Genomic DNA, 9376 nt, shown 5'->3' with positions numbered 1-9376 from the left:
CACACACAAACAAGAATCAAGATAAACCATATTTAATGCCAGGTTGTAAAAAGTAAACACAAACACACACAAAAAAACTGAAGGACACTTTTCTAAAGCTCTCAAATCTTCCTGAAATATTTGTGCCCCTGGCAAGAGCTGCAAAATGTGGGAAAAGGAGCTGTAAATGTGGAAAAGGTCACTGAGTAATACAACAGAGACAGCAAAGAGCCAAAGATCCAGACTATTCTTAGCTTAAAAGAATGCTTTCAGTGCACTGAGGTTTAACTTCAAGTTAGGAAGCGTGACTATGACCACGAGGAGTCCACAATGGCCATGTTAAAAACAACTGACTGAGGAAAGAGTATTCTCTTCAACCAGAAGCTTGCAAAATTATGTGAGCTTCAAAAGTACAAACCAGCCAGAAATATAAACCAGAGGAGACTTTTCACTTGTGCATATGCAGTGCAAAACATATTGATGGGTGTTTTCATTTGTTACAACCATCTTGACAACCATCTTATAGGACAGAAGACCCTTACTATGCAATCACTATTGTATACATATAAAATGGACTTCCCAGGTGGCTCAGTGGTAAAGAAGCCGCCGGCCAAAGCAGGAGATGCAGGAGACAGGGGTTCGATTCCTGGGACAAGAAAAGCCCCTGGAGAAGGGAGTGGCTACTTACTCCATTATTCTTGTCTGGACCACCCCATGGACCAGAGGAACCTGGCAGGCTACAGTCCATTGGATCACAAAATGTCAGACACAACTGAGTGACTAACATACCTCAACATAATAAAGACCATTTATGAAAAGCCCATGGCACAGTCAGTGGTGAAAAAAGAAATTAAAGACCAAGCAAGGATATCTGTTCTCACCACTCCTATTCAACACAGGTAAGGAAGTTCTAGCCAAACCAATTAGACATGGAAAAGAAATGAAGTCATCAAAGTTGAGAAAAAAGAAGCAAAATTACATCTGTTCAGAGAAGACCTTATGTGTAGAAAACCATCAAGACTCAGACACACACACTCACAAACTATTAGCCTAATAAATGAATTTGTCTAAGTTTCAGAATAAAAAGTCAATACACAGAAATCAGCTGCTATACACTGATTAACGATTTGGAAAGAAAATGAAATTCATCGGCAACAGTATCAAAAAGAATAAAATACTTCAGAAAAAGCCTAATTAAAACTTGTACTGAAAACTGTAGAATATTGCTGAAAGAAATTTAAAAAGACATACCTAGATGAAGAGACATCCCATGTCTGTGACTTGGAAGATTAATATTGTTAACATATGTCTACTAGAACTACCATATGACCAAGCAATTCCAGTCCTGGGTATATGTCACAAAAAAACAAAAACACTAATTTGAAAAGATACATACACCTCAATGTTTGTAGCAGCATTACTTATACAGTTGCCAAGATATGGAATAAACCTATGTCTAGGGCTTCCCAGGTGGTGCCAATTGTAAAGAATCTGCCTGCCAATTCAGAAGACATAACAGATGTGGGTTGGATCTTTAGTTTGGGAAGATCCCTGGAGAAGGTCATGGCAATCTGCTCTATTCTTCTTCCCTGGAGAATCCCCATGGATAGCAGAGATGGGCGGGGTATAGTCCATGGGGTCGCAAAGAGTAGGACGCAACTGAGCACTCATGCATGCATGCACATAAATAAATGGAGTATTGATTGCTAGAGTAAAACTTGCGTAGTTGCTCCAAAAACTCAAGTGTTTTTTGCTTTGGAGGTTTTTGTTGTTGTTGTTGTCTGGTTGGCTGGTTGGTTTTTGTTTTGGGGTTGCTTTTTGTAGTTCAATGTTTTTAAAAACCTGAGTTCATCTACTAACAGTTCCTACCAGGGGGCGCTGCTGGCCTTTCTTTTTTATATCCTTAAACCTTCTGTATACTGAAATCAGAAAGCTCAAGTTATTGGTAAATGCTTCAATCCACATTGTTTCATTTGATACATTAATATCTGCCTTATCCAAGCATTGGAATTTTTTGAATTTACAGAGGAGCCTGTTGGGCTTCTGTCTATGGGGTCGCACAGAGTTGGACACGACTGATGCGACTTAGCAGCAGCAGCAGTAGCAGCATGGATGAGTAAGGAGCAAGAATGATCCTCTGTTTCCTACCTCAAAACCCAGGCTCCTTTTGCAACCTACCGAACCACATTTTGCTCCTGTAATACCTACAAAACCAAGTTATAGAGAGGGAAAAAAAGCTAAAATAAATTTTGCTCAAGGCTGGCAATTATGCTGCAAACAGTAGCTCTGCTCCTGGATAGGTAGTCTGTCTAAATTCGAGTGGATAAAAACAATATTTACTGTGTTGCTTATTGTGCCAGGGTATCTCTGAACAAGATTGATGTATATGTATATGTATATGGTGACCTGGACAGCCTTGATATTTCCCTAACTTTGTTTACACTTTGTGTTTAGTCATTCAGTCATGTCTGACTCTTTTGTGATGTTATGGACTGCAGCCCGCCAGGCTCTTCTGTCCATAAGGATTCTCCAGGGAAGAACACTGGAGTGGGTTGCCATGCCCTCCTTCAGGGATCTTCCCAACCCAGGGATCTAACCCAAATCTCCTGCATTGAAAGAGGATTCTTTACTGTCTGAGCCACCAAGGAAGCCCATGGATAATGGAGTGGGTAGCCTATCCCTTCTCCAGGGGATCTTCCTGACCCAGAAATCGAACTGGGGTCTCAAGCATTGCAGGCAAAGTCTTTACCAGCTAAGCTACCAGGGAAGCCCCTTGTTTAAGCTCTGGACAGGTGTTTGCCTAAGTCAAAAGATACCTTCTTCAGGAGATCTTCCCCACCCAGGGATTGAACCCACAATTTCTGCAGTGGCAAGTGGATTCTTCACCAAAGCGCCAACTGGGAAGCCCAACTCTATAGATGGATACCACCATCAGATTAATTATATTATTTGCAGCTGAAAATGGAGAAGCTCTATGGTGGTGGTAGTTTAATTGTTAAGTGAGTCTTAGTTGCAGCATGCAGGGTCTTTTTTTGTGGCACGGCTATTCTCTAGTTGCAGCCTGAGGGTTTAATTGCTCCACAGCATGTGGGATGTTAGTTCCCTGAGCAGTGACTGAACCTGCTTTCCCTGGATTGGTTAGGTGAATTCTTAACTACTAAATCACTAGGAAAGTCCCAATTATACTTACCCTTCAGCAAGGGTAGTTGGATGGATAACAATTCTGTTTCAAAGGTTACTGTGGTCATAGCAAAGCAAAAGTAGAGATTTCAGCCTTTCTTTTTCTCTTGATGGCTTAGTGCTTTAATTTGCTTAGCATTGTCTCCAGTGGTTTCTAACGTGCCTTTTTCAGACTTACACTTTAAGTTTAAAGGATTCTGACAGCAAATAATCATTGACCCTTAACTCATGTCACACAGATCACACTAGAGCTCCGTATATGTCGCATGTTTAACTTCCAGTTCTAGTTTAAGGATGAGAGTGGGTTCTTAGGTCACTGAGCTAAAAACATGATAATGCTGACTAAGAGTCAACTGCTCTTTTAAGTGAACAGACTCCATTTTAGGTTTATGAAAAAAAAAAAAAGCACTTTTAGGTTCGGGTAAAAAGCAGAAATGCAGAGTTTCCACAGCCATTTCTTCCTCATACACAGTTTCCCCTGTTTTAAACACATTGCATTAGTTTGTTTTATTGGTTACAGCTGATGAACAAATTTTGCTCCAATATCATGAACTGAAGTCCATAGACTACATTAGGGTTACTCTTTATGTTCTATATGCTATGGCAAGCTTGGGCTTTCCTGTTGGCCCAGACAGTAAAGAATCGGCCTGCGAGGCAGGAGGCTGGAGTTCAATCCTGGGTCAGGAAGAGCCTCTGGAAAAAGGAATGGCTATCCACTCCAATATTCTTGCCAGAATTCCTTGGACAGAGAAGCCTGGTGGGCTACTGTCCATGGGGTCGCAAAAAGTCAGACACGACTGAGCAACTAACACTTTCACTTTTATAATGACATGAATTTGATAGGGATAGAGTAAAGGACAAAGTGGGTAATTAAATGGTTAATCCCACTGGGGATTGTAAGTAAAAAAGTATGAGAATGGGAAACCCCTGTATGTTAATGATTGCTTAAAAAAGCAGGTTTGCTTAATTACAAAACCAAGCAGGATTGTTTAGCAACAAAACCTTGCAAAACAGAAGCATGAGACATCTCTGAAAACAATAGAACAATGACGGCATGAGACCCACATCCCACCTAGTGAGCTCAGTAAGTTAATGGCCCACAGGACAAGCTCTTTGCACATAGGTATGGGGAGGGAGGTGGGAGGGGAGTTCAGGATTGGGAACTCATATACACCGTGGTGGATTCATGTTGATGTATGGCAAAATCAATACAGTATTGTAAAGTAAAATAAAGTAAAAAAAAAAAAAACAATAAAATAGAAAGGTGACATTCAAAGTGAAAGATCCTCATGGTACTGAGACTTGAAACAATTTTCCCATAGTGCCATGACTGTCCTGGCTTAACCATGTAGGGACAAGAAAACTCCCCAGCCTGACATGAAGGCAGAGCTGACTATGGCAGCTTGACATCTACTCAAGAATGAGGGAAAAAGTGGTATTTTTCCCCTCCCCATTTTTCCTTTGATTATTAATATAAAACTATAGCCCACTAAGTTCTCAGGCACAGCACCCTCTCATCCATCCACTTGTTAACCTCACAAACCTCCTATTCTAATAAATCACTTCTCATCTATCACTTTGCCTCTCACTGGATTCTTTCTGTGCTGAGACATAAAGAACTAGAGATCTTGAGAATCCCCCCAAACACCACCTAGTAGTTTTAAATCCATCCTTACAGAATCACAGAGTGTAGTTTCATTGAATAAAAACCCCCTGGCCTCCCCCATTCATCCCTCTCAATCTCTCCACCTTGGCCCTTCAGAAATGTCTTTTCAACATCTCCATAGTTTTGCCTTTACGTAAGTGTCAAATTGTTGCAATCTTACAGTATGTAGATTTATCAGATTGCCTTCTTTCACTTAATAACCTGCATAAAATCTTCTTTTTATGTTTTTTTTCTTCACTTGAGAACTTTTCTTAAAGTCCCTGAACATTATGCCATTGTTTGGAGAGTCTACAGTGTGTTTAGCCATTTATATATTAATAGGCATCTTGGTTGCTTCCAAGTTTTGGCAATCATAAATATAGCTGCTATAAACACACCTGTGTAAGTTTGCATAAACATCAGTTTTCAACTCATTTCTGTAAATGCCCAAAAGTGAGACTGTTGGATCACCTGGCAAGTATATTAATTTCATAAGAAACTGACAAACTGTCTTCTAAAGAGTCAGCTTTTTATTGTCACCACTTGGTGAAACTTCTAAATCACTTCAAGGATTAAAATAATTCACCAGGAAAAAAAAATTTTTGTTCATCAAAGACTGATTTCTGCCATTACTGTCTTGTTTTAAGAATCTGTTTGTAAACTCTGTTCCAACTGGACCGAATCTCACTGTAGCAGATCCTCAGGGCTGAAATCTTATCACCCCACAAAAGTCCAAAAAAGGGTAATGTAGATATTATATATATTATATATATATATATATATATATATATTTGCTGCTGCTGTTGTTTAGTTACTAGTTCAGTTCAGTTCAGTTCAGTCGCTCAGTCGTGTCCGACTCTTTGTGACCCCATGAATCGCAGCATGCCAGGCCTCCCTGTCCATCACCATCTCCCTGAGTTCACTCAGACTCATGTCAACTCTTCGCATAAGGTGGCCAAAGTACTGGAGTTGTTTAGTCGCTAAGTTCTGTCCAATTCTTTTGCGACCCCATGGACTTTAGCCCACCAGGCTCCTCTGTCCATGGGATTTCCCCAGCAAGAATATTGGACTGGATTGCCATTTTCTTCACCAAAGGATCTTCCTGGACTGAGGATTGAACCTGCTTCTCCTGCATTGTCAGGCAGGTTCTTCATCACAGAGCCACCAGGGAAGCCTGATTATGTATTTAAGATCTTTCAAAAATAAAAATGGAGTAACTATAGTTCACACATACAAAATAGAGCCAGATGGCCTTAGGTGGAGGTAGTTTCAGATGCAGTCTTGCATCTGAGAACTTGCAGATGCATCACTGAGAACTTAAACTTTCTGAATTATATAAAACTCAAGACCATCACCAGACATTTTCAAAATAGTATCTGCAGGCAGTGCCAGGTGCAAACATTGTTTCAAAGTTCCTCCCTCCTACACCTGAAAATGTGTAACCATTTTGAACCCCAAACAACTCCTGTTTAAACAAGCATTCCTATTTCTTCCCAACTCTAGTCCTAGTTCCTGACAATTTATATGACCTTGTAGTTTTTGGCCTTTATAACCTTTCCTCATTTTGTAGCCTCAGAACATATTAGCCTGGGGTTTTGATCTGTGTATGATCCCCTGAGAACAGTGGTGCTAACAAGCCACAAATCAACACCTTTTAGAGGAGGTTTGTGTGTGGGTGGCTACATACAACAGGGTTTCTGTTCTCAGGGGTCTTGGTTACCACAGGTTGAACCTCAGAGACACAGACAGAGCCTTGTCCCCATCTCTGCTAGGCCAGGGAGACTCGCAGGCTGTGGAGATTCATGCAGACTTTCTCCTGCTAGGAAGGGACCCAGCCTGGCAGACAGCCTGAGCAGAGGGCTGTCCTTTTAGATCCACCGTTAGTCCACCAGGTCCCCATCAGGCATTTGGCAGGTTGGAAAGGAGCCAAAGACCCTTCAACGGCAGGTATACTGTTTACAAGTGTTCTGACTTTCTTTTCTGCCTCAACATCCTGAGAAATGAAACACAGGAAGTGGGGCCTAACATCTAGGGTGGAGCACGGAAGGTGGAGGGTGGTGGGGAGGGAGCATTATCTAGTACCATCTGGGGTACCATCCGCTCTATGGGCGTAATTTCCCACGCCCTGCATCCGGTGTCTCTCTTAGACCTTGGCAGACGGTTGTGACCCGAATGTGGGAGACAGCCGCGGATGGAGAGGGATGTGGTCACCCCACAGGGAAGCTAGAGGTGCTGGGAGAGGGTGGCGGTCACAGCCCTGAGATGCCGCATCCCCCTGTTTGGCCACCTCTGGTCCAGAGCAAAGCCATAGTGAAAAAGAAACTGCTACCGAGAGGAGAAGAGAAAGAAGAAACTGCCTTCTTGGTCTCAAGTAGGTTGCAAACTCTCCAGGGCTGTCCCAATACGGGGTGAACATCTGGCCTGGTTGCATGATTTGGAAAATATTTGACTTGATTTCTCCCCAGATGGCTGTGCACCTAAGCTTCCCTCTTCATAGGAGTTTGCACAACTTTAGTGGGTGACTGGGAGATTCCTTAGGGTAAGGTCTGTGGTCTAGGGATTAAGGGCTTTGAAAGGCTGAGAGGGGGCAGCAGGTGTTCTTAGGGACCTGGTTCACTCTTTCCCCTTTTTATGTTTCAATCTGCCTAGCTCCCAGGATTGTATCTTAATTGAAAAGTTAAGATCCCTTTGGAACTGGCCTGAATTATGTTCATTTCCAGAAACACGAAGGTCCCAGTGTGCTTGGGGAGACTTGTCTTTCTGCTTTGACTGAAAAGCAGAAAGCTTTTAAGCTCCCAAGGGGCAGAATAAGGGTGTGTTAAAAAAAAAAAAAAGTTCCCTTCCTGGTGTCATACAGGTTAAGTATGTCGCCATTTTCATAATGCATTGCTTTTAGTAACTGAAATTTCAGAAACAAAGACCTGATTGAGAAGAAGAGGCATTTTTTGGCTGGATTGTTAGAGCCCCAGCTTGGAGACACAGATGCAGGAAGCTCTGAGTTGTGACTGACACACTTAAAACAAAGGAGGAAGTTTATTTATTTTTCTAAATGAGAGAAGCCATGGGTTCATTACAGAACTTGTTTCTCAAGCATTAAAACTTCAGTTGATGAGAAGTGAAGTGTGTTAAGCAAGGACTTGTTCCATGAACACAGGAAAGGGAGGGAGGGAGATCTTTAGGGAGACAACAAGATTTCTTGGGGTACCATGAGGCCACAGAAATCGGCAGGTGTTGCTCTGTCCTTTTTGTGGCACAATACAAAGATACAAAGAAGTTCTAGTTCTTGAATTCTGAAATTGGACCCATGCCTTCCAACTCCATTTTTGTATGCTGACCACTTCATTATAATTATAATGATCACTATTATAATTTCAATTTGTCATTGCTCTTAACTCTGTCAGGTTTTCGGTGGTACTATACACCGTGATCTTTTAAAATGTTCCTGTCTTCACTAGACACCAGAGAAGATACTAACCTTGCCTCAGCCATTCTGGAAAATCCATCCAGACCTCTCCCACACAAGACCCAGGTGCCTGCTTCATCCTCTTCGTCAGAATTTGCAGAGCTTTTGTTTCTCAGCACCTACCATAATAGTAAACAATCTGCAGATATGTGGTGACTGGATAAGACGTGATTAGTAATGCAAAAAACTATGGAAAAAATGAGGCTGCCACTCTGACTAGATACATTACACAGCTGCTACAATAGATAACCTAAATTTTGTTGATAGCCCAGTGTATATTTACTTAACACTCATGTAGCTGTGAAATACAGGTGTTTCTAGTTAGAACGCAGCTTTCTTCCACATGGAAATTCAGGGACATAAGTTTCTTTTATCTTGAGGCTGTGCAACCTCTAAGGTCTCCTTGTTGTTGTTGTTGTTTTTTCACAAACAGAGAAAGACAAAGGTTTTTGTGAAGACACATCTGAGCTTGGGTGACTTCAACCTGCAGGGACTTGAAATAGGACTTTGGTTTCTGGCCAGAGATTGAAGTCTGGCCAAGTGCTGAATCCTGGCCATTAGGATTCATTTCCAGAAAATGAATTTCCGCAGAGAAACAAAAACTAGTGAAACAAGTGAAACATTTATTAGGAGGGAAAAGAGTACACGTGCATAGGCACACACTGGCAAGCCCAGAGCGTCAGGTCCTTGTAGTTCGAATCACTTTTATGAGATTTTCTTCTGGGTTTCCTTTGGCCTAACATCTTGCTTTGGCTGATTCTGAGTCCATATTTGGTATATATCAGTGTCCTTCCATGTGTGTACCTACATTTCTTAGCCAAGATGGATTCTAGTGAAGAGGCCTGTGGACAGGTTGATATTACTCCCTTTTTGATCTACAAAGAGCCTTGCTGCAGGTGTATTCTTGGAAAGGTCCTCTGAACCTTGAGAATGAGAAAAGTGCTATCTCATATCTGGGCAGGGCTCAGCTCCTCCTCCTCTTTATCTTGGGGTGTCTATCCACAGGGGACAAAGTCCAGCTGTACAGCCCCGGGTCCATTTAGCTCCTGCCTCATGCACATTTACAACAGCACAAGAGACGACTCTGAATATGGCCACCTGACGTGAAG

Source organism: Capricornis sumatraensis, chromosome 4, assembly GCF_032405125.1.
Source record: "Capricornis sumatraensis isolate serow.1 chromosome 4, serow.2, whole genome shotgun sequence".
In the NCBI taxonomy this organism is placed as follows: Eukaryota; Metazoa; Chordata; class Mammalia; order Artiodactyla; family Bovidae; genus Capricornis; species Capricornis sumatraensis.
The sequence above is the reverse complement of the archived record's forward strand: the minus strand, read 5'-3'. Positions refer to the sequence as shown.